The sequence below is a fragment of the Leptonychotes weddellii genome, chromosome 4 (genome assembly GCF_054177405.1).
Source record: "Leptonychotes weddellii isolate Sample4059 chromosome 4, ASM5417740v2, whole genome shotgun sequence".
Taxonomy (NCBI): domain Eukaryota; kingdom Metazoa; phylum Chordata; class Mammalia; order Carnivora; family Phocidae; genus Leptonychotes; species Leptonychotes weddellii.
Window position 1 is genome coordinate 144,505,399 of NC_138372.1, and position 24,405 is coordinate 144,529,803.

The window sequence follows — 24,405 nt, forward strand, 5'->3', positions numbered from 1 at the left end:
AATGGAAAAAAGACAGTCTCTTCAATAAATAGTGCTGGGAAAATTGGACAGCCACATGCGGAAGAATGAAACTCAACCATTCTCTAACCATACACAAAGATAAACTCAAAATGGATGAAAGACCTCAATATGAGACAGGAATCCATCAAAATCCTAGAGGAGAATATAGGCAGTATCCTCTTTGACATCATTAGATAAATCTTAATTACTATTCCCTTTCTTTCCTCCCATGGCCCATTCTTTGTACTGCTTGGACGAATTATAATTTCAGTGATTCCACAGTGATATGGTGTACTCAAAACCATTCACCTTTGCAAACACCATAGCTAATGGACCAAGGAAGTGCCTTCACTCTTATTCCTTTCAAATGAATTCCTTTCCAAAGTAGTACGCTGCCTGGGAAACTAAGCAGGATCCATTATTCCTAGACTATTCTGGGGCCACTCCTTAATCCCAAGAGGCCTAGCCATATTTTTTACCATAAGGTCCATAAAGTTCTCATGGAAATAAAACAAGTAGGTCCACCTTCCACTCCTGCCCCCTAAGACATGACTGGAATTCTCTTCTCACATATTACTAGAAATCACTGAAAAAAGATTGAAATGGTATGCAAAATTTTGTCTTAGACAAAATGAATAAAGATAAGTTGCTATTTCATTTGGAAGGGAAAAGTAGGCAGCATTATTGTATAAGCTCACTAAGGGCTGTGTATCATTTCCAAATCCAGGAAGTCATAGTTTCCTGGTGGTTCTGGCTAAATAAAGCAGTAGTTAAATGGATTAGTAGAACTAATTAGGTCATTTAAAATTACAGTTTTTACTTTTTTCAATTAAGGATATATTCATTTTCTTAATGATATTTCAACACAGCAATTATATTTTAAATAAATGAAAGAATGCAGACACTTATTCAAAAGAGATGCTCATAACAGTGTTTTATATTTTTAAAATTTGTGACTGTGTTCAGTGGATTCCAGTGGGATTTAGTGAGTTTATTTCCTTTTTGGTTTTAATTAGAAAACCCTACTGGAATTGTGGATAGCTATACAAGCTGGAGGAATGCATATGTTTTTATTTTATTTATTGGATGTTACTGATTTTTTCTTTAATTAATTTTCAGAGATGCTATGGTGTTAGTTGAATTTTTTTTTAAGAATGATAGAAATGAAACCAAATATTTACTTAAAGTCATTTTGAATGTTGCAGAAGAATGTGCTTATTGAGAGAGTTGAATTTTCTCTAAGAATAACCCTCCAATTTCTATGTTTTGACTGCATATCAGTTTGAGATTGGGTCTTGTGAAACTCCAAGTAAACAAAAGAAGTATTCAGAAAAATATTCTTTTATTTGTGGTGGTGAGCAGAGACAAGACAGAAGGAAAGGCCTTGGGATAGATGAACTATTTCCTGAGATTTTTCTAGAAGGGACCACTTAGAATTCTTTTTGGATTTTTCAGTTAAAAATAAGAATATATATGGGTCACTCCATTAGCTCATCATCTACCTCTGTAATTGAGAACCAGAAAAACCATCAGCAGCATAGACTCAGCCATGAAACTGAGGGTTCTACGTGATTGGTAGCCACACTGGGGTTCCAACAGAAACTGTTCCGGGATAGTTCTCTCTCTGATTTCACACACACACACACACACACACACACACACATCTTTTTTATAACTAATAGATGACAGAAGACATCTCATGTTTTGCTTCCTTCATCCTTAAACTGACAATGATTGCCCTAAAAGCACAGCACTTCATGAATTGTCTCCTCTTGAACTCTCCCACTTCTGTTCTGCCTGGCCCTACTCTTGCCAGAGTTTACTGCTGACTTCCTCTCTTTACCCCCACCCTGTACTCACTATTATCCCTTACCCATCCCACCCCTTAGGCCATAATTCTATTATAAAAACACTTTCACAGATATTGACCTTTCTCTTTTCTTCTTTCATTTCATTGACTTAACCTAAATCTAGAATCATTAGATTCTGAAGCAATAAGGGATCTTGAGGGTCAATTTACTGTACTCTCTTCTCTTATAGGTGAATATAATGAAGAATATATATGATATATTCAAGGTTATGTAATTATGTAGGAGCATTACTAGAAGTACTTGTATTATGTATGCCTCTCGTATTTGTTAATATCATTGTTGTTATTTATAATAATACTTTATCTCTTTGATTATTTCTATTAAGGCATTATATAGTAACAGTAGAAATAAATCTGATAGTAATGTGGCAACATTAATTCATTTATTGAGCATACACTACAGGTCAATAATTGTTTTAAATCCTGGGAATTAAGCTGTAAATATGGTAGAAAAAATCCCAACCTTCATAGACTTTGCATTCTTGCATAGAAGATAGATTCTAAATTTATACATAAGGGAAATATGTAATGGTTTGTGATGATGCTGAAGATTCAAACAGGGAAGAGGGAGAGGAAATGTATGGATTTTATATTCTAGTGTATATGTAGGGGGTGGGGGAGTGAAACCAAGGCTTTGAATGTGAGGAAACTGAATATACTGGAACTGAATCAAAAAAGCATTTGCTCTTCTTGATTTAATTTTTGTTACTGAAGAAGGATTACCAAATATAATCCTTCCAAAGTTCTTTTTTTTCCTTGTGGCAGAGAGTAATGTAAGGAAATTGTGGCAGAGAGTAATGTAAGGAAAGTATGGTTTTGCCCTGGCTGCTATCCTCATTACCTTCATTTTTCTTTGAGAATCTCATTTCTCTAAAAGGCATGATTTGCCCATTAACACGGCAATCACTAATTTAAATCTAGAGTTTGCATTTCTTCATTTTTAAGCACTGAGTTTCTTACTTGAAGACAAAAGGTTTAATCAAGGCTGTGTGTAAGAGAAAAAACAAGATGCAGAAGGAACCTAGAGCTACCAGGGCCTCAGCTCAAATGTCATGTACTGGACATTTACAGAAGAGGGCAACAGCTTGGAAACCTCTTTACTATAGGAAAATGGAGAGGGAATTGACACAGGTGACTTGAAAAACAGAGAAATACATACTGACCAGTTCTCTCTGGTTTTTCCAGCCCAGTTCTCTCTGGTTTTTCAAAACTGGCGGGGAGCGGGGGGAATCCTTCAGTTAGGTGGGAGTGATTAAATAAGGGGAATAGTGTATCTCAGTTATTTTTCTTAACTTGTGTTTGTGTATACGTACCATAGTGGGGGAGGAATGCATATATTAAATTTCTCCTGGTGTTCTTCCTGCTTCTCCTACAATTTCTCTTTCCTTTCCCTCTTCCCTTCCTCTCCCTGCTCTTAATGTTGGTGTTGCTTAGGGTTCCATCCTTAGTTCACTGCTCTCTTCCTTCCAGCTCCTTTCCCTGGTAATCTTGCTCATTCACAGGGTTTTAGTTGTCACCTAAATGGTGATGACATCCTGATCTCTTCACACCTCACCTCTGATCACTAGACTAATAATATTTCACTTGTATATTATGTGGCCAGCTCAAATATATGGAAATAAACTATCTTTGTTCTACAATTTTGCACATCCTTTTCAGTCTCCATTTCAATGTGCATCCCGTCTCCCAAGCCAGATACTCAAGTCATTTTGATTGATTTCTTTTTATCAACAATCAACCCTGATATTTCCAGTTTTATTTCCCAATAATATTTTAGGTTTCTTTGTCTCCATCCCTATAGCTCTTCCCTGAACCTTATCTCATCTCTCTTCCTCCACCAACTCCATCCATCCTCCACGTTTCTGCTGGAGAAATCTTTGAAAATGAAAATATGACCATGTAATATCCTGCTTCGGTTATTTCCCATAATTTACTTCCCTTAAGCTCAGACCTTTTCTTACCCAAAAGGATCTCTTTATTGCTATATAAGGAAATATGGAAAGGGGCGCCTGGGTACCTCAGTCAGTTGGGTGTCCAACTCTTGATTTCTGCTCAGGTCATGGTCTCAGAGTCATGGGATGGAGCCCTGCCTCAGGCTCTGTGCTCAGCATGAAGTCTGCTTGAGGATTCTCTCTCTCTCCCTCTCCTTCTGCACCTCCCCCCTCCACTTGTGCTCTCACTCTCTCTCTCTAAAATAAATAAATAAATCTTAAAAAAAAAGAAATATGGAAAGAAATTCAACAAGTGTATCAAAATGATAGAACCACAGAATCACAGGTTTGAACACAAGAGTCACCAGTGGAACATCTTTCTCTTCTCTGGAGGTATCTAATCAAAACCCAGGAGTCAAATGAGAGGGACTGAAAATGGAGAGAATTTAAGTCTCAGATATGATCTGATCCAGGTGAACTGAGATCTCAACCTCCTTCCAAACTAACTCTGGATTGTTTGATTTGGTGAAGTCTTAATCATTTTCTAGGCCCAAGTCAATAACATTTCCCTCGTGAAGTCTATCCTCATCTCTAGCTAGAAGTGTGTTTTTTTTGTTTTAATATTTTGTTTATTTTTCAGAGAGAGAGCACAAGTAGGCAGAGGGAGAGGGAGAAGCAGGCTCCCTGCTGAGCAGAGAGCCTGATGTGGGGCTCGATCCTGGGACCCTGAGATCATGACCTGAGCCAAAGGCAGGCACTTAATCGACTGAGCCACCCAGGCGCCCCAAGAAGTGATTTTTTTTTTTAAACTTTGTTTCTTCCCTGAGGACAGAACATGTGTTTTTACTTTTGACACATGGAATGCACTTAGTAAGTGCTGAATGAATATGTGGATACAAAACAGTATAGTTTTTAAGGTTCTAGTTTGTATTATGGTTGGTGTAATGTCAAGAACTCAGACTTTACCTTCAAGGAAACTTTAGTTCAAATCCTGGGTATAGTACTTACTAGTTATGTGCTACTGGAAAAGGTGATTGATTAATGACAATGAAGCTTGGTTTCCTCATCTGTAATTGGAAATACTAATTTCTGCTCTTAGGATTTTAGTAAGGATTAAAGAAAAAAAGTAAACCTCTTGTCTGCAGGCTCTGGGGAGAAGTTCACATCTAAGCTCATTCATTTTGTTGACAGAATTCATTTCCTGTAGTTGTAGGATGGATGTCCTTATATCCTTCTTAGCTGTCAGCAAAGGACGTCTCAGCAACTGAAAGACTACACACATTCCTTCTCACGTGACTCCCTGTATTTTCAAGTCAGCATTTGTGTGTCAAAATTTCCTTTTGCTTTGTCTTTGAATTCTCCTTCTATCAGGTGGAGAAATCTCTCTGCTTTTAAGTGTTCATGAGATTAGATCAAACCCACTCAGATAATATCCCTAGTACACTATAATACATAACATAATAATGGGGGCTATATCTTACCGTATTCACAGGTTCCAAAAGTTATAGTATGGCATTTCAAGGGACCATTTTAGAAATTAATGCATGCTGCAAATGTTTATGTACCATGTAAAATAATATAACAAATAAAGAAAAAACAAATATAAGAAATAAAAATAAATTCTAACTTTTTTGGCATATTTTTTGCTTTCCTACTTAGCTTGTATACTATAAGTTCCTCTTCAGCTTATATTTGTGTTGAGCAAATACATATTTTTGAATACATAGAGAAAATCAGATATGAGAAATGTTCATCACTTTTTTAATAAATTCTGTTTTTATTTATTGAGCCTTTATTATATGCCAAGTTTCTGCTCTAATTCATCTAATCTTTACAAGCAACCCTATGGCTGATGCTATTACCAGCACTATTTTATAGATGAAGATGAGAGGCAGAGAGAGATTAAGTAAAATTCTCAATTTCTTACAAATAGTAAATAGTAAATCCAGGACTTAAATACAGCTAGTCTGTGTACACATGCCAGGCTCTTGACTTTTGTGTTTTTCATACTCAGCAAATTGCTCCAATTGATCAGTCCCTGCCTAAAGAAGATAGCATCCAGCTATATGGAAATCCAGCAGGTCTGATGCAAAGAACTGTGAATCTTTGGTGTGCCAATCCACTTACATTTCACTGATAAATCTGCAAATAAACAGATGACCTCTTGGAGGAAATGGAGGAGCAGCTTCCCAGTGATTTAAAGTAAGTTATTAATCATGTTCAGATCTTGAGGAGACCTAACAGAATTAGAAGGACTCATTAACATCATATTACTTATTGCAACAGAATGAAGTAACCTCTAGTTGTAAGACTTAACACTGTGGATAGAAGTAAAGCCCAAAGAGCAGCAAAGATAGACTCAGTTGAGTGCACATTTTTACCTGTTCCTTGCTAACATGATTAAGTAAGTGCTTCCAAACAGTTGACAGTTTGGTCATAACTAAATGCCACTAATCATAGGGGACTAGAAGACTCATTTAGATACCAGGGAAAAAAGGGAGAGAGAAAGAGAATTGCATGATCTAATGAAGTCTTCCCATCTCCAGTATCTGTGAAACATATTATTTAGTAATATTTCAGAGACGCATATGTAATTTGAAGTAAGTTAATATTATAACCAGAAGTATCTATTTTGGGACACAAATCCAATTGCAGTTGGTATGCCATGTTTGTCCTTGTGTGTCTGCCTGGTTACCAGGAGAATATCTGTCCTGGGCTCTGCATTAAGCAGAATATGCTTTGTCTAAGCCTTTGGAGGCTTGCATTATTGAGTGACTGAGGGACCTCTAGTGGGTCGCAGTACTTTTCAGATGCTCCAACTCACATTCTTACTGTTCATTCACTTGTTCATTCATAGTAGATGCTCAATAACTATTTGTTGAATAAATGAAAAAAATAATCCCTCAGGAAAAGAGTCACTCAACCTCATTCTAAGGAGATTAGGAGAGTAAAGCTGCAATGCTGGTTGAAGATCTGGACATTCTTTTGAGAATTTTTTTTTTAAGATTTATTTATTTTAGAGAGTGAGAGTGCACGCATGTGCGTGTGGGAGTAAGCGGGGGGAGGGGCAGAGGGAAAGGAAGAGATTCCTCAAGCAGACTCCCTGCTGAGTGCAGAGCCCAACCTGGGGCTCCATCTCAGGACCCATGAGATCATGACTTGAGCTGAAATCAAGAGTCATCTGCTTAACTGACTGAGCCATCCAGGCACCTCAAGAATATTTTTGAAAGTGATTTGATCAAACTCAGCACAGAATCTAGCTAAGGGAATGGAATGTGTCCTGTATGAGGCAAAAGCAACCTATTTTTGGGTTTTGGCCACATACCTGGGGGCAGAGTTCTGGGCCTACATGATATAGCCTCAAGAATCACTTGTTTGGCAACTTGGTATAGGAGTGGGGGTTTATAGACAAAGAGACATGTCTTCAGACAAAATCACCAACTAGGTTCCCAAGTCTTTATAAAAACTATGCGGTGTTTAATAATGTTAGGGAAATTACTATAGAATGGAGATTTCCCTAACCCAAGAGAACAGCATGGACTTTATTGTCCATGATATAGCTGCCTGTTAAAGTGTTCGGCTTTGCAGGTCTTTCTTAACAGGTTGGCAAAGGGCAGGCCATGGAACTTTACACTGGCTCGTAAGAATAAAGAATAGAAGCTTTTTTAGGACAAGGCAATTTTGTGCCTCTGGTACTTTAAGAATATTGCCTAGGGACTATGAGATTTTCAGTAGCACATAAAAATATTTGAGGACTGAAAAAAGTGTTGGCTTCAAATATGGAAAGACAACAGCAAAATTGAAATCAATAAATATTTACTTCAGTGTATGTAAGGTATAACATGTTATTTTGTTGTTTGCCAAATATATTATTAGTTAATACTGATTTTATTTGAAAACAATTTGTAGATTGGATTTTTTTAACCTTGCCAAAATTCTCAAAAAAGTGATGACTATATAGAATTTATTGCTAATTTCAAAGTAAATGAATTACGTGTACCACATAATTTCTAAAACAAAATTGTGAAGATCTTTCAATATTTTTACAGCAAAATATTATATTAGTTGTATTTAATTAATTTAGGCATTTTAATATATTTGATACAATGGCAAAGTTGCCTAAAGCTAAATCAGGTTTTGAATTAGAATGTGTTGATCAGCAACAGGAAGATGTCCATACATCAGAGGAATTCAAGAGAAAGCCTCTAAGGAGTCTAACTAATTGGCAGAGTCTAAGAATGGAAACTAATCAATATTAACTGCCAGGGAGGGTTGTCAATGAGTAGCCAGCTTTCCTCCCAAACCGTAAGAGAACTGGCCTCAGCCCTAGAGAACCAAAACGGGGATTCAGGGTGAGGGCTTTTTTCTGAGTAAAAAGTCAGTTGCTGGATTACCACAAGCTAGCCCAGGATAAAAGCTGGCTTTGGCAACAGGTTTGCCTTGTTTATGAGTCCCTTGAGTTTTAATCTAGTTTTCCCTTAACCAAGAACAGATCCCAAGGCTAGGGAAGGATGTGCACATGGGGATCATGACAGTCAACAAATATTTTTAAGCACCTGCTATGTGCCAGGGACTGTCTAGGTACCTGGAATGCAGGGGTGAACAATTCAGATGCTAACTTCTAGGCCACACTGCTTACTGCCTAACGGGAAAGATAAGGCATTAAAACAATAACAAGTGGGATAAGTGCTACTGAAAAGAAGTATAGGGTGCTAAGAAAGTAGCACAAAGACTGTGAGAGCAAGAGACTGAGACAGGGCATTAAAGGAAAATCAAAGTAGAGCAAGCATGGCCAGAACCGGGGACCTTATTGATAGGAGAATTTTCATCTAACAGAGGACATCATAGCAGCAGTTGCTGGAGAGCTGGGCAGGAGCTTGGCATGGGGGCACAGCTATGGATTTTGTGAGACTGAAGAGCTTATGGTTAGCCCGGCAAAGGCAAGATGTTTCCCAGGGCAATCTGTAACACTGAGAAGTGCTCTCTTGGAATATGTTTGAGGGGGCCCTGGATTACTGTGCTTTCTGTCACGAATGAGTTATCATTTAAAATTTATCTCTTTTACTAACACTTCCTCTCAGACACTGTGGCTGCCATATTGCAAATAATCAGCTTGTGTCAGCCTATTGGACTGCCCAGTCGAAAAATCTGTCCTTTTTAATCTTTAACATGTAACTTAGGCCCTTGGAGACTCAGGCATCCCTAACATTCTTTAGAATTATAAATAAGTTGTGTTCAACACCAATTAACATCATCATCAAAAATATTGTGTATGGCATACATCTCATGCAAGCAGCAAGCATTGATTGTACAAAGTACTCTCCACTGGAATCCACCCAGCCTCAAATGACTTCATGCAGAGAAAATAAATAGCAGTGAGCAGGCAGCATGATCTGGGTAGAGTGGACTTTTTTTTGTTGTTTTCTTTTTCTACCTCCAGCAGCCCTTAGCACAGTGCCTTACTCATGAAATATTTGTTAAAATGAAAAGTGTACATATGTTGGTGTATTTTTTCAACACCACATCTGATTTTGAAAATCAGTCCAAGTTGAATCACCTAGCATTTTTATTTTAGAGATAGTACCCCTGTCTCTTTGCCTCCCTCCAGGGGGAGAGATGAAATGTAATAATGCAGTCATTTGTACTGAGCATGTTCTAGCTGAAAGGCCTTTGTGTAAGTGCTTTGAGTCTAAAAGAAAGGTATTCATTGTTAGTCTCGAGTATTTGGAGATGACCTCACTGATAAGGTTGTATCCCTAAGTGACTGAAATGGCTGTGGTCTCAGAGGCGTGTGGGAAGGCTTTTCTTTGGTTTGTGGTAAGAGCCTGTTTGCAGGCCCTGGTATTTGTAGCACCACCTTTCTTCAGCTGCTTGTCAAGACGAGTCTGTGCATGGTTGTTAGGTGCACACCAGGTTCCTCTGTTGGCAGGTGTTCTATTCCAGAATTCCATAGTTATCGAGAAATGGACTATGTCAACACAAGATTTTATTGTATTTTGAGGCACTTTGGGGCCTCTGTCAGCTGCTCTCATTTTGCAGAGCAAACCGCTGCTGAAGGTTTGGCAAAGCTTAATTTTTAAATGGAGTCTATGCTGCTATATGCGGCATCTCCCTTGGTATTTGAATCATTCAGCACATATCCCCACCGTTAGATCATTTTTTGTTTTTTGATGAAATTTTTGTTGGTCACCTTTAAAGCTGCATCAATCACTTGGTAATGGAAAAAAAAGTCAATGTAATGATCTGCTTTGAAAATAAACAGCATAACTTGACTTTGGCCTCGGGAGCCTATTATCATGTGGTAACATCATTCTATTCCAATGACATTATCTGCTAAGGATATTATAATGGTGGAAAATATTTCAATTTTGTTATCGGAACAATGAAGCTGTGATATTTAATTATAGAGAAGTATGTTTAATTTGGGGAATCTGGAATCTGGTATGTTGACTTTCACAGTGTACTCATCAGAAGCCTGGGTGGTGGTAATCCAATTTGAACAGAATATTATTTAGTAACCCACCCATGTTATTGATTCAACACTTTTCCTCACTTTCTTAAGTCTTTTCCTTTGAAATTTGAGTTCTTCCATTAAGTTTGCTGATTAAAAATTTACCTAATGACTCAATTGATACACTGTAGTAGTAGGAAGTAGAGAAGGGCTAGGAAAGGGAGAATAGCATCTGTGGCTAGTTTTTATTTTGGAAAGGTGAGACCTATATGAATGACACAGTGAGGGTATTTCCCAGTTGAAATGTTAACAAATTAGGGGAACTGTATTCTCCCTCTCTCTCTTTCCTCTCTCTCCCCTCCCCACACATATATTCCATGTGTTGAGGAAATTAAAAATAAAACACAGTTATATGATTACATTGATTAGACTGTCATGTGAATAAATAAAGGCTGTCCTTAAAATGGTAGAGAAGGTGGCATTGAGATAAGATTTGAAAGACAATGCAGGGTACTTCCTTTTCTGTAGTTAACTTTCCTGCTAACAATTCATTGTGCCATCCCACCTTCTTAAGTGCTCTTCAACTACAGCCATTGGCTGGTCAAGAAATAAGTGAGCCCCTTTTGCTGAATACCTGCTATGTGGCAGACATCACACCTGATCTAAAGGGAATGTAGAAATGGATAAAGGCACACATCATCCTCAGGGAGCTCTCCATCTCATAGGAGGCAGACACAACTAACAACTGTTTTTGGTGTTCACTAGCAGTGGGGAAAACGTGTAGAAAGCCACACCACATTTACTTCTATCTCAGGGGTACATTAGCAAGGAACAGTTAATCAGAAAATAAGAGAATCATAATTTCTGACCTGGAAGAAACTCAGAAAACAGAGTCCACCCTAATTTGACAGTGAAGCTGCTGAACATCTGAGAGTCACAGTGGTTTTTCTGAAGTCATAGAGCAAGTAAGTTGGTGGCAGAGGTAGGACTAGAACCCAGTCTTGTGACCAGTGTTCTTCCTGCTGTATCACATTTCTTTCAAAGTTCCATTTCCAGCTTGAGGTCAAGGGGATTGGAATTCTGCAGGGGGAGACTTGGTCTACTTCACAATTTTCCTTGGTCACAAGTCCTGATATGAAGTCTTTATGTTTCCTTGTCATTTATCTGGGGGGCACAGGATAGATTCTAGGGGTATCTGGCTAATGGCAGGATATTTCTGCAGCTGGGTCAAAGGTGCTCAGCGACCTGGTTTTGGCTTCTGAAACATTCTGAGTCACTACTTGGAGTGTCCCCAGATTCACGAAAGTGCCACAAAGACCACAAAGCAAAACCTTTGTATATATGGAGGGTTGGGAAGAATGGAGGGGATTGTATTGAGGGCTACCACTAAATTCACATGGGAGTTGTGTTCTCAAACAGAATATAAGGAGACAGAAATGGCTTTTGTTTCTGGCAGGAGGCCACAATCAGCCTCAAGGCTGGTGACATTAAACTGAAAAAAACTAACCCAGGTTGCATATTTGCTGGCACTGAGCTATTTGGGCAATCGATGGAAATACGAACTTTTTGGTTTGGGCTACTCTACTTCATTCAGCTCAGTGTCCTTTATAGGCCCTTTAATATATACAGCAAGCTGAAAGCTCTTCTTTCATAGACTTTTTAGGTAGAATGTATATCTGAAAGAAGCCATTCAAGAACTGGTTTTAAGTAACCCAAATATTTGATTGTAGGGTGGTAAGTAAATATTGGTGTTATTACATCTTAAAGGGAAGCTTTACTTTGTTCATTCTTTATAACTTTATTTTTAAAAAATGTACAAATTTACAGAATTGTCTCTGCCAATTAAAGGAGCCCCAATCCCAAATCCAAACAACTAAAGCTGATCACAAAGGCACACACATCATTGGTAATTATGTATAGGAAACAAAAGGAGGAATAAATACAGGCTTGGTGGGGCGCCTGGGTGGCTCAGTTGGTTAAGCGACTGCCTTCAGCTCAGGTCATGGTCCCAGGGTCCTGCGATCGAGCCCCGCATCGGGCTCCCTGCTCGGCGGGAAGCCTGCTTCTCTCTTTCCCACTCCCCCTGCTTGTGTTCCCTCTCTCGCTGTCTCTCTCTCTCTGTCAAATAAATAAATAAAATCTTAAAAAAAAAATACAGGCTTGGTTACTGCAAGCTCATCTCATCTCAACACTGGTTTTGTGACAGAAAAGAGTGTATAGGTCAAAATTGCCTTGGAAAAATACAAATTCTTTAAATATAGAATATGTTGATCTTAATCTAGCCAGCAATATTTTTATATTAATGCATGACTGTGTTATATTTCCATTTATTTAGGAGGCAGTGTGTTGAAAAGAGAGTAAGGCATGTGAGTCAGACCCATGAAGGTTAAGATCCTTACCCAGGACCTGAGGTTACTTCATCTTTTTGAATCTGAGTTTTCTCATTGGCAAAAATGGAAATTTGTTCATGTAAATGTCTTGGCATAGTACTTGCTGCATTATAGGCATTCCATAAATGTTCATCCAATTTTCCTTCTTAATTCCTGTGAGAATAAACCAGTGAGTACATGATTTTTGAAACTCTCACTAACTATCCTTTTTTTTTTTTTTTTTAATACCTGATAACACCCTTACAGTTGGGTCTCTTGGTGGGCATATCTCAAGGCTATTATAAAATTCAAACATAAAAAAAGCTGTCAGAGGACTAGCTTGGAAGGGAGGCCCCAGGAGATACTGTACATCTCATCTGAGAAGAAAAGGAAACTCAATCAAGGACAAAGTTGTGGAGAGAGAGGAAGAAATTGAGACACACATCTTTCCCCTTTGTGGTATCAGTCAGCATTCCAAAGGCAGGGCCATCCCATCTTTTATTTTCAAAACTGGGATGCTTTTGAAAGTGAAAAAGGAGGGGTGCCTGGGTGGTTCAGTTGTTAAGCATCTGCCTTCGGCTCAGGTCATGATCCCAGGATCCTGGGATCGAGCCCCGCATTGGGCTCTCTGCTCCACCGGAAGCCTGTTTCTCTCTTTTCTACTCCCCCTGCTTGTGTTCCCTCTCTTGCTGTGTCTCTCTCTGTCAAATAAATAAATAAAATGTTTAAAAAAAAAAAAAAGAAAGTGAAAAAGGATAGAGGAAAAATGCCAATAAAATGGGATGCTGAGAGAACAGACATACATCTGGACTGTCCAGAGCAAACCAGGACATATGGTTACCTTGTCTATAGGAGTCCTAGGGGCTTCGGGCAGCATGGTGTCACACAGACCATGGCCAGGATCCCCACTGGGTTCCTAATGGTTAGACACAAGGCATGATCAGTTATGCAACCTCCCTGATTCTCAACTTACTTATTCATGGAAGAGGGCTAATGAAAGCTGTGCCTCAGGGCTGTACTAAGGATCAGAGAAATACATCTAAAGTACTTGGTAGAATTGATGTGCAGTAAATAGGGATTGTTATTTTAAGTGTACAATGCACACAGAAAGCCTGCAGAGAAAGGGTCTGAGAATAAAAGTAAATCTCTCTCATCTCTGACTTCAACATTACAAAACTTGGAACATGGGGCAGTGGGAGAGAGAAAGGAAATACACTGCCATCTTATGCTATTTGCTGTTAATTTTGGACTTCTTTAACCAACTTTATTAAGTGTTTTTTTTGCCAGATATATTATCATTACATTGTTTTTAATCAATAATATGTGAGTCTAAAAGATCAGGGATCAAGAAGGAGGAGATGTGTTTGGGGAAAGAACTATTGCCTATAGACAAGGTGTGGGTGCTGGCAGTGAATCTGCACAGGTTAAGAGAGCTGCAGAGGTTTGGGATTGATTGCTTCCCCTTTCCTAAAAGGGATAACATGTAAATGGTCTTAGAGGTTCTGGAGCCTCCTGCCAGGGAGGAGGGTAGCAATCCCCTGGTTTGCATGGCTGTCTTACCATTAGGAAGAAAGCTTTCCATCTGTATGTAAATAAGCACACACATCAGACATATTTACTTTGATTCATTCTTTGAAACCACCCAGGCAACACTTTAAAAAACATATCAGCATTTGTTGAAACTGCTAATCCTCGAATAATTATCCAAGTACCTTCTCAGTATAAATGCCATGTCCTCAGACATCATCCTGAAACACATTAATTATAAAATAACAGGGGCTTCTGAATATTCTGTCATGCATGATTGTTCAGTTAACAGAATTTATGTTCACCTTTGTTGTATCTGTATCATGTATCAGCAAAACAGAAGAGGAGATTCCAAGCTGGAATATTTTAATTGCTTTAGTAGGTATAAATTACACTATGAATAGTTACTGAAATGACATTTCAATATATTTGTAAAGAGAAAGAACTTCATAGGCTGGATGAGGTTCTCAACACACTCACTGACATTTTTCCTTAGAGTCAAACAGCTTCTAAAGACCCTGATTTTGTGAGGGTGGGTGTTTTCTACCTGGTTTTTAAGAAATAACCTTGTTCCTTATTTCATTTCATTATTTTTACTTTAATAAACAATATCCTTTTTCTAGGACTGTTGAGTGTTTTCATTTTAAGAACAAATTAAAATATACATATTTATATCTTATTGAGACTTTATTTTTCTAGCAAAGAAGTTACGTATTTTTAAAACCACATGAATCGCCAAAAACTAGGCTTCCTGTGCATTTTTTTCTCCTTATTTGTCCTTTATGTGATCATTATGTATCTAAAATGAGGCCCAGTTTTGCAGTCTTTATTAGGGTAATATTAACTTTGAAATCAGAATTGAGCAAGTGAAATTGAGGTGTTTATTTCCCAACAGAAATAATGTTCAGTTTGACGAATTTAAATAAGCAGTAGTAAGTGCCCCATTCTTTTGGTAGGAAGGGAAGTCATCCCAATCCCACGTAAATGTTATCTTATAATTGATGGGGTTTGGTTTGGCAATGAAGCTTGCCAAGAATAACGGAACCTGGCTTCCCTGAGTTGTCGTAGTCTTCTTCTTCTTTTTTTGTTTTTTCCTTTTTTGGCAGTTCTTATTCTGGCAAATTTTTTGGAAGTTCTTTTGTAATTCTTGGAGAACACCTTCAGTAATGTGCCTGTGTGATTAAGAGGCACATCTCGGCTGGACAATTTAATGCATGTCTGGTAGGACAATCTAGTCTGGCTAGAAGTAGTTGGCAAACTATTGTCTATTACCAGAAAGTAAAGTGAATGAATAAGGAATTTCCCAACTACTTCCCTCATCTCTTTATTTTACTTTAATTTTTGAATTAACAGAGTAAAATTGAGCTTTTTGGTGTGCAATTCTGTGAATTTTAATATATGCATAGGTTTGTATAACCACCACTACAATCAGGATATAGAAAAGCTCCATCTTCCCCCGCCCCCGGACTCTCTTGAATGAACTATATCCCTCCATAGTCACTTTGACCCCATCCATAACTCCTGGCAGTCACTAATCTGTTCTCCATTATTATAGTTTTATCTTTTTAACAATGTCCTATAAGTGGAATCATATAATATGCAGCCCTTTCAGATGGTCTCCTTTCATTCATTATAATGCCTTTGAGAATCATGCAGGTTGTGTGTATCAACAGTTCATTTCTTTTTATGCTGAGTAGTATTCCATTGTATGAATGTGCCACAGGGTGTTTATCCATTGAAGGACAATTTGATTTCCTTCTAGTTTTTGACAATTATTAATAGAACTGCTATAAATTAATATATAGGCTTTGTGTGGATATGAATTTTATTTCTCTAGGATAAATAGTGAGGAGTGGGATTGCTGGGTCATGTAGTAAGTGTGTGTTTAACTGTATAAGACACTGCCAAACTGTTTTTCAGAGTGGTTGTACATTGCTATCAGCAATATATGAGAATTCCATTTGTTCTGTATCCTCATCAGTACTTTGTATTATTCATATTTCTAATTTTAGTCATTCTAATAGGGATATTATGACATCTCATTTTGGCTTTGATTTGCATTTCCTTAACGACTAATGATGTTGAGCATCTTTTTATATGCTTATTTGCCTTCCTTATATTCTCTTTGATGCAGTTTTTGTACAAATTTTTTGTCCATTTTTTAAATTGAGCTATTTGTTTTTTCAGTACTTGAGAGTTCTTTATATACTCTGGATATGAGTCATTTGTTGAATATGTGATTTATAAATATTTAAAATATTTTCTCCAGTCTATAGCTTCTTTTCTCATTTTCTTAAGAGTGACTTTTGCAGAGCAAAAGTTTTTAATATTGATACAATTTTTGTTTTATGGATTGTGCTTTTGGTGTCATGTCTAAAAATTCTTTATTCAACTCAAAATCAAAAAGACTTTCACGGATTTGCTCAGTAGAGAGTTGCCACAAATCTTTGATTTATAAAAAACAAAACAAAAACAAAAAACATAATATCTGTGAAATGCAATAAAACAAGATATGCTTGTATTTGAAAAAAAAAGACTTTCACTTCTGTTTTCTTCTAGAACATTTGCAGTTTTGTTTTTTATATTTAAATGTATGATTCACGGGGCGCCTGGGTGGCTCAGTTGGTTAAGCGACTGCCTTCGGCTCAGGTCATGATCCTGGAGTCCCGGGATCGAGTCCCACATCGGGCTCCCTGCTCAGCGGGGGGTCTGCTTCTCCCTCTGACCCGCTTCCCTCTCGTGCTCTCTGTCTCTCATTCTCTCTCTCAAATAAATAAATAAAATCTTTAAAAAAAAAAATAAATGTATGATTCACTTAGACATTAATTTTTGTATAATGAGTAAAGTTTAGGGCAAAGTTCATTTTTATTTTTGTATATGGATGTCCAGATTTTCTAATACCATTCATTGAAACGACTGTCTTTGCATATTTGCAAAAATCAGTTGGTTGTATTTGTGAAGGTCTATTTCTGGACTCTATGCTGTACATTGATCTCTGTGTCTATCCCTTCACCAGTACTGCACTGTCTTGATTACTGTAGCTTTATAGAAATCTTAAGAATGGGTAGTGAGATAACTTTAGTTTTATTACTATTTCTCAGAATTGTTTTAGCTATTTCAGTTCTTTTGTTTTCAATATACATTTTACAATAAATTTGTCTATATCTACAAAACAAACAAGCAAAAAACAAACAAAAAATCTGCTGGGATTTGATTAGAATTGCATTAAATCTGTAGACCAATTTGGGAAAAATTTACATCTTTACTATTGTTGAGTCCTCCAATCGATGACGCTGAAATGTCTCTCTACTTTTTAAGTCTTTTATTTTTTTATTTCTTTTATCAGTGTTTGTAGTTTTGGGAAAATAGGTTTTGTATATTTTGTAGATTTATACCTAAGTAACTCATTTTTTTGAAGCTATTGTAAGTGGTCTTATGTTTTAATTTTTGTTTCCAGTTGTTCATTGCTTATGTATGAAAATACTATTGATTTCTGAGTGTTGGCTTTTTATGTTGTAATCTGCTAAACTCGCAAGTTCAAGGAGTTATTAATTTTTAGATTTCTTGAGATTTTCTAGATAGAGAAATATGTTATCAATAAGTAGGGATGTTTTCATTTACTTTCCAATCTGTATGCCTTTTATGTAGTCTTACCTTACTGCACTAGCTAGGACTTCCAGTGTGATATTGAATAGAAATGGTAAGAGTAGACATCCTTGACTTGTTTTCAGTCTTATGGGGGAATTTTCTCTATTCTGAGTGTTAGGGAACCCCTTTCCTTCTCTCCAAGACAGAACTAGAGGGCTTCTCCTCTAGCTCTCCCTTTCTACACTAATGCTACTTCCAGTTTTCAGATTGCCTAATGTTCAGGCCCGGTGATAGCAGAAGAAAAAGAAATTATTAACTCACCACTAATTTGGTAATATTTTTAATTCTGGTATTTTCCCCAAACTTACCTGATACTCTTTTCTGAGTTCTCAGATAGCTGCTCCAAGTGTGCTGTCCAGGTTTTTTAGCTACATTCAGGGGAAGAGACAGGAAAGAGTGTACCTCCTCCATCTTACCTGGAACCCAAAACTTTTTATTAAAGTTTTTAAAAAATAAGAGATTTTTTGGTTTGTTTTTATACATGCTTTTTTTCCCATCAAATTTTAGGAGTAATTTTTAGGGAAATTTTAGCAGGAAAATATTTTAATCCTGAAAAATGGAAAAAGTACTTTGGAAAATTTTTTCTCCTCTTTGCATTTGTGTATGTGTGTTTATTGAAGGATAGCAGTTTATGTGTTATATTTCACAATATTTAAGGCAAGAGAGATTATAAGGTACAGGTGGAAAATAAAATAGCTTTCTTTTCCCATTACTTAATGCCAGACACGCTCAAAGGGACTAGTTATTTTGTTGTCTTTCAATCAAGTTTTGGGCGGACCTCATTACTCAACTGCTTACTCTCAGATTTAAAAAAAACAAAACAGAAGAGTTCTCCACTCATTTTTTTATGTCAAACCATTTCAGTTCAGGAATATTATGTATATCCCTATATAATAATTAAAACTCCAGCTTTATTTTAAGGTTGAAGCTTTTCCTCTGGGATTGCTCAAACCAGGGTCTTACAGGAGCAAGGAGGCAGGGTTGTCATTTTCTCTATTTTGCCTAACCAGCACTTCTTTCTTTCTCTTCCATTTGCTAGACACCATGGCTTCCCCAGGACTGAAGGATAGAGTTGGAAATGTGGAGAAGAGCTAAGGTTCAGGAAAAGTATTACTTGGCTGGCACTATCAGGAGTTGACACTGGCCCTAGACTTGGAAAATATTTAAAGCTAAACTGACTGTTTCTCATTTGCAGGGTTTTCAGACACTCCTCCCTCACTGCTGCTATCACCTACAGTTCCATGACAGGTGATGCACCACCTCCACATGAACTCTAAGTGTTAGGCTTCCAACACTCATCCAGGTGGCTCTTTTGAGCAAAATTCATTTAAAATTATTATAGGCCAGGGTGTCTTCTCTCGCTATCTCCCTCCCTCTCTCTCTCTTCACAAACACATGGTCCACAGGAAAATCATTTAATTTCCCAGAGCATACCCCTGTACTCTGTTTCTTGCCCTTAAACTCCCTTGGGTATGAGTCATACTGCAGTCAACTGTATCCACTAAGCTATTCAAGTATTCTTGAGTCTTTCTCAAGATTATGGATTAGCTCCATACCTGGTGGGTCTCATAGCACGTCAACAATTCTCTCTGAAGAAAGACTGCACTTTTCTACTAACTTGTCTCAGACTCCCCAACCTTTTATAGGGTGAAGGTTAATGGAAAGGTCACAAAGTGGTTCTCTGCCACAATCTTTACAAGTCCTACTTGTATAATATAGCCCCTTTGGAATGTGAGTTGGTGGCCTAACACTGAGAGAGGAAAAGTCCCTTTTTAACCTCCTATTGCCTGTATAAGTAATCCATTTGGTCTTTACATGACTGATATCTTATGTGTTAGCTGGAAGAAGATAAATCATGTATCAAATGTAGCTGATGACTTAGCAGAGAAGCAGTCTAGTTGTGTGCTTATAACAGTACTAGTTAGATTCTTTAGCTTTTATTCTAATGGCCCCATCAGTGAAGACTTTCTACAACCATTGTCTTCAGGATTGGATGTTACTGCAGAAATGAAGAGAGAAAGAAAGGAATGATTGCTCTGCTTTGAGTTTCAGAAATCTAGTGGTTTCAGCCTCTTATATTATTTACCAAAGTATGGATGAATGCCTGTTGATGTAAACATGATTTTTCCACCATACAGACAGGCAGGAGGAGAAAAACTTTGTAAGAAAGGGAGACATAAAAAGAAGGTTTGGAAGAAAGTGAAGGGATCCTCACATGTCTCCCTTGATCCAAATCTGGGTCAGGAGAGGAACAGTAGATAGGTTTGGGGGACCCAAGAACAGAGATTTGTATCTTACTCTATAGAATGACCACAGGAAGTGCTGTCCATTTTTTAGAGATCCCACATCCAGGATACAGCAGAGATTGGAATAGCAAAGCAAGAAGGCAGGGAATGACAAGAGAGAAGACCTGAGACAAGCCCCTGAACTCAAGTGGTCTTGGAGAACCTTTAATTTTCCCATGGTCATGAGAGGACAGGGTAACGGGTGGCCCAGAAGAGGGCTTGTAGAATATAGACTGTGTAGCCCTGAATATTGGATACCATGCAGGGCCATGGATTTCAGCAGCTTAACTCACTGAGCCACCCAGGCACCCCAAACCCAAGTTTAATGGATCATTTTATCCTTAGGACCCAATAAAATTCCTGGAAAAAGGTAAAAATTGAGGTAGCATGTCTTTCATTAAATTATTATGAAAGAAATAAAACTCTTAATTTGTGAATTGGTTAGTTGACCCCTGTCCTAGTAAATGAAATTGCCACCGCTTAATGAAATTTTCAACTCTTTAGTTCCTTTTCCTCTGAGACTTGGGTCTAGCTTCACTTGTCATGATAGCAGGTGAGCTTCTGTGATTCTCTGATACTTCTTCCCCCCGCCCCGCCGCCCAACCCCGTATCCTTGCCAATCTGTTGTATGCAGATGACAGCTACTCCCATGGCTTATCCCTCTTTCTTCTTACAAAAAGTTACCAGAAACATGCAGAACTGGAAAAAGGAGTCAAAAGAGAAAAAACACACATTAGAAAAAGGATTTTGACAAAGGGAAAGCACAGTAGTTCATTGTTGCAAAGGCTCTCTTAAAACCCTGTTTGTACCATAACATGATTCCTCTGTTAATGTCAGGAAAAAGTTTTCCCATAGGGACCACTCCTAGATGTCTCTGAGCAGTCAACTAACCTTTTCTGCCATGTCAGGAGACCATTTTCCAATGCCATTTATCAGTGATTTCTCTTCCACCTCAGCTGTTGTCACTTTTCTGATAGAAAGAATGGAAACAACTGGGTGGAGGACAATTCCACATGAACTTGTGATAAGATACCTTGTCAAGTAGTAATTTCTTACTTAAAGTGGGTTTTTTTAAGCTTTATTTATTTATTTGAGTGAGACAGATGGTGCACGTGAGCGGTGGGGGGTGGGGAGCAGAGGGAGATGGAGAGAATCCTCAAGTAGATTCCCCACTAAGCATGGAGCCTGACTCAGGGCTCAATCCTAGGACCCTGAGATCATGACCTGAGCTGAAAGCAAGAGTTAGACGCTTAACAAACTTTACCACCTAGGCACCCCTAAAGTGTTTTAATTCTAAGTGTAACTTTTAGAAAACACCAAGACTTCATTGACAGCTAGAATGGTTAATTCAAGGACAGTCTTTTGCTTTTTTTTTACATTTCTTTTTTTAAAAATGTAAATTCAGTTAATTAACATATAATGTATTATTTGTTTCAGGGATACAGGTCTGTGATTCATCAGTCTTATAAAATACCCAGTGCTTATTACAACACATACCCTCTCCAGTGTCCATCACCCAGTTACCCCATCCCTCCACCCTCTTCCAGTCCAGTAACCCTCAGTTTGTTTCCTATAATTAAGAGTCTTATGGTTTTTCTCCCTCTCTGGTTTCATCTTGTTTCATTTTTTCCTCTCTTCCCCAATGGTCCTCTGCCTTATTTCTTAAATTCCACATATCAGTGAGATCATATGATAATTGTCTTTCTCTGATTGACTTATTTCACTTAGCCTAATACCCTCTAGTTCCATCCATGTCATCACAAATGGCACGATTTCATTTTTTGATGACTGCATAATATTCCATTGTGTATATATACACTACATCTTCTTTATCCATTCATCTGTCAGTGGACATCTGGGCTCTTTCCATAGTTTGGCTATTGTGGACATTGCCACTATAAACATTGGGGTGCAGTCGTTTCTTTTAACCAAATGTGAGAAGGACCTTCAAAAACCTAAACCATCAAAGAATGTTTCCAAAGTATTGCATAGATGTACTAAAAGCTTTCTTCAGAATTTTCTTTTAAAGTGTAGCTTGCATCATTTTGAGCATTAAATTTAACTAAACATTAAACACCTGGAGTTTCTTCATTTAGAGAAAATTTAATAGAGCTATACAGGAGTGTCCTCGTACTCAGATTTTGCATATTAGGAAGACTATCTAGGTGCGATTTCAATTGGGAAGTTGCATTTCTTTATCAAACAAAACAAAACAAAAACAACAACAAAACCACTGTAGTTTGCAGAAAACACAAATAGGTGACAGAGATGGCAGAAATAATGGCAATTTTTAGTGATTTGTTTTTACTCTGTCTTTGAAATTATAGGTTAATGATATGATACTGCTTAGATGAGATGGACAGGTATATCTGGTGATGAGAATAGAAAGATAATTCTCTATACTGAAAGGAAGTATAAGATAATAATGAAAATGTGAGCTCTCAGGCCAGACTGCTATGGTTGGAATCCTGATTCCTCTGCTTTCTAAGTATGTGACCTTAAGCAAGTGAAATAATCACAACACTTAAGTTTCCTTATGTGTAACATGGGGATAGTAACTTACCTCAAAAAAAGAGTTGTGAAGATTGAATGAGTTAATATTGAATGTAAAGCAATTAGAACTGAACTTGGCACATTGTAAACACTCAACAATGCTAGTTATTTTGAGTAATTAGCTTTTATTATCATGCCCTAGAAATAACCCTGATATTCAGTTAGTGTTGCTGTATATTATTGCCAGAAGGGATAGTTTAACATCAGCACTCTGGTATCTAAATCATCCGCCCTGAGTGATGTCAAGTGATATTTAATTGGTTTATATTCAATAGTTCCATACTGCAAGACAAGTCATTTATTTACCCCAGGGGTACAGAAAACTTATCTCAAAAAGTATGTGTGTATACTATATTTCCCAAAGTTAGACATCATCTTTATAATGAATCATTATAATTGACTTTCTATTGTTCTGAGAGATGACTGGCAATTCCTACCTAAAAATTTCCAAGCTAAAATTCTTTTTATTTTATTTTATTTTATTTTATTTATTTGACAGAGAGAGAGATAGCCAGAGAGGGAACACAAGCAGGGGGAGTGGGAGAGGGAGAAGCAGGCTTCCCACTGAGCAGGGAGCCTGATGCGGGGCTCGATCCCAGGACCCCGGGATCATGACCTGAGCCCAAGGCAGACGCTTAACGACTGAGCCACCCAGGCGCCCCATCCAAGCTAAAATTCTTATGGCATATTGTATTGATCTAGAGGTTCAAGGCTTTGATTGGCCATTTATTCATCTGTGGCTTGACACCAGGTCTGTTTTCAGAGAAAATGTTGGCATTACATGTAATCTCTTGGCCATCCAAGTGAGGTGGCCCTTCATTCAGATATGAGTCTTGATTAACTATTAACCTTACTCTCTGCACAGTTGGTTGTTAGATATGTAACAGAGTATTTGCACTGAATGCTTCTTCTAGGGAATGTTCTTGAACTTTTTGATTTCTGGTTGTAATTCAAAAAAGAAAATTCATTTGTGATAATATTTATGGAATAATATTTATGGAAAATTACCTAACGGACATGGAGTCTTCAAGATATTCCACATCTTCCTCTTAGATCAAGCAGATAACACCAAGAGTAGGGCATTAACGCTATATTGTTTGGAGTCATTATAAAACTTATTTTATTGAATGGTGTTTCACCACATTCATCACTACAGTGTCTACTGTAGGTGCATTGTTATAGACATTACCCACTGCATAAAGGAGAGCACTGGAGGGGCGCCTGGGTGGCTCAGTCCTTAAGTGTCTGCCTTTGGCTCAGGTCATGATCCCAGAGTCCTGGGATCGAGCCCCGCATCAGGCTCCCTGCTGCGCGGGAAGCCTGCTTCTCCCTCTCCCACTCCCCCTGCTTGTGTTCCCTCTCTCGCTATGTCTCTCTGTGTCAAATAAATAAAATCTTTAAAAAAAAAAAGGAGAGCACTGGAAAATTAATCTCAGGTTTCTCAGAGAAAATTATGATTCCTCTGTTATTACAAATCCTTTTTTTTTAATTATTCTGGGTCCTTATTTACTTTGGCCACTAAGAATCTTGTTTCTAACAACTTTTCTTTTTTAAGGATTTTATTTATTTGACAGAGAGAAAGACAGCCAGAGAGGGAACACAAGCAGGTGGAGTGGGCAGAGGGAGAAACAGGCTTCCCACAGAGCAGGAGCCCGATGTAGGGCTTGATCCCAGGACCCTGGGATCATGACCTGAGCCGAAGGCAGACACTTAACAACTGAGCCCCCCAGGTGCCCCTGTTTCTAACAACTTTTAAGGTACTATCTTTCTA

The 24,405-nt window shown here is 37.8% G+C and overlaps 1 protein-coding gene across 2 annotated transcripts in view; it reads left to right on the forward strand.

Moving 5' to 3' along the window:
• Window positions 1–24,405, forward strand: part of EMC2 (ER membrane protein complex subunit 2) — a 234,739-nt gene that overhangs the window by 124,540 nt on the left and 85,794 nt on the right. For both annotated transcript variants that reach the window (XR_014144341.1, XR_014144342.1), the window contains one exon: window positions 5,816–6,003. The gene's annotated coding sequence lies outside the window, so the exon portion shown is untranslated. The remainder of the gene's footprint in view (window positions 1–5,815; window positions 6,004–24,405) is intronic.